The sequence below is a fragment of the Nerophis ophidion genome, linkage group LG15 (genome assembly GCF_033978795.1).
Source record: "Nerophis ophidion isolate RoL-2023_Sa linkage group LG15, RoL_Noph_v1.0, whole genome shotgun sequence".
Taxonomy (NCBI): Eukaryota; Metazoa; Chordata; class Actinopteri; order Syngnathiformes; family Syngnathidae; genus Nerophis; species Nerophis ophidion.
In genome coordinates, this window is record NC_084625.1 from 1,340,687 (window position 1) to 1,343,186 (window position 2,500).

Genomic DNA, 2,500 nt, shown 5'->3' on the forward strand with positions numbered 1-2,500 from the left:
GAAGTGTAGTATCAAGTGTAGTGTACTACACTATGATCGTATTGTAGTATCAAGTTTAGTGTACTACACTATGTTTATAGTGTAGTTTTAAGTGTAGTGTACTAAGCAATGATCATAGTGTGGTATCAAGTGTAGTGTACTATACTATGACCTTAGTGTAGTATACTGTGATTATAGTGCAGTATCAAGTGTAGTGTACTAAACTATGATCGTAGTGTACTACACTGTGATCCTCGTAGTGTAGTATCAATTGTAGTGTACTTCACTATGATCCAAGTGTAGTATCAAGTGTAGTGTACTAAACTATGATCGTAGTGTGTATCAAGTGTAATGTACTATACTATGATCGTAGTGTAGTATCAAGTGTAGTGTACTATACTGTGATCTTAGTGTAGTATCAAGTGTAATGTACTATACTATGATCGTAGTGTGTATCAAGTGTAGTGTACTATACTATGATCGTAGTGTGTATCAAGTGTAATGTACTATACTATGATCGTAGTGTGTATCAAGTGTAATGTACTATACTATGATCGTAGTGTGTATCAAGTGTAATGTACTATACTATGATCGTAGTGTGTATCAAGTGTAGTGTACTATACTATGATCGTAGTGTGTATCAAGTGTAATGTACTATACTATGATCGTAGTGTAGTATCAAGTGTAGTGTACTATACTATGATCTTAGTGTAGTATCAAGTGTAGTGTACTATACTATGATCGTCGTGTAGCATTAAGTGTAATGTACTATACTATGATCGTAGTGTGTATCAAGTGTAGTGTACTATACTATGATCTTAGTGTAGTATCAAGTGTAGTGTACTATACTATGATCTTAGTGTAGTATCAAGTGTAGTGTACTATACTATGATCGTAGTGTGTATCAAGTGTAGTGTACTATACTATGATCGTAGTGTAGTATCAAGTGTAGTGTACTATACTATGATCTTAGTGTAGTATCAAGTGTAGTGCACTATACTATGATCGTAGTGTAGTATCAATTGTAGTGTACTATACTATGATCTTAGTGTAGTATCAAGTGTAATGTACTATACTATGATCTTAGTGTAGTATCAAGTGTAGTGTACTTTACTATGATCGTCGTGTAGCATTAAGTGTAATGTACTATACTATGATCGTAGTGTGTATCAAGTGTAGTGTACTATACTATGATCGTAGTGTAGTATCAAGTGTAGTGTACTATACTATGATCTTAGTGTAGTATCAAGTGTAGTGTACTATACTATGATCGTAGTGTAGTATCAAGTGTAGTGTACTATACTATGATCTTAGTGTAGTATCAAGTGTAATGTACTATACTATGATCGTAGTGTAGTATCAAGTGTAATGTACTATACTATGATCGTAGTGTGTATCAAGTGTAATGTACTATACTATGATCTTAGTGTAGTATCAAGTGTAGTGTACTATACTATGATCTTAGTGTAGTATCAAGTGTAGTGTACTTTACTATGATCGTCGTGTAGCATTAAGTGTAATGTACTATACTATGATCGTAGTGTGTATCAAGTGTAGTGTACTATACTATGATCTTAGTGTAGTATCAAGTGTAATGTACTATACTATGATCGTAGTGTGTATCAAGTGTAGTGTACTATACTATGATCGTAGTGTAGTATCAAGTGTAGTGTACTATACTATGATCTTAGTGTAGTATCAAGTGTAGTGTACTATACTATGATCGTAGTGTAGTATCAAGTGTAGTGTACTATACTATGATCGTAGTGTAGTATCAAGTGTAGTGTACTATACTATGATCTTAGTGTAGTATCAAGTGTAATGTACTATACTATGATCGTAGTTTAGTATCAAGTGTAATGTACTATACTATGATCTTAGTGTAGTATCAAGTGTAATGTACTATACTATGAACTTAGTGTAGTATCAAGTGTAGTGTACTATACTATGAACTTAGTGTAGTATCAAGTGTAGTGTACTATACTATGATCGTCGTGTAGCATTAAGTGTAGTGTACTACACTATGATCGTAGTGTACTATAATATGATCGTAGTGTAGTATCAAGTGTAGTGTACTATACTATGGTAGTTGTGTACTATACTATGATTGTAGTGTAGTAGCAAGTGTAGTGTACTACACTATGAACGTAGTGCAGTATCAAGTGTAGTGTACTAGTGAAGTGAAGTGAATTATATTTATATAGCACTTTTTCTCTAGTGACTCAAAGTGCTTTACATAGTGAAATCCAATATCTGATTTCCATTTAAAGCAGTGTGGGTGGCACTGGGAGCAGGTGGGTCAAGTGTCTTGCCCAAGGAGACAACGGCAGTGACTAGGATGGCGGAGGCGGGAATCGAACCTGGAACCTTCAAGTTGCTGGCACGGCCACTCTACCAACCAAACTATACCGCCCCACACTATGATCGTGGTGTTTATCAAGTGTAGTGCACTAAACTATGATCATAGTGTACTGTACTACACTATGATTGTAGTGTACTACACTATGATCATAGTGTAGTA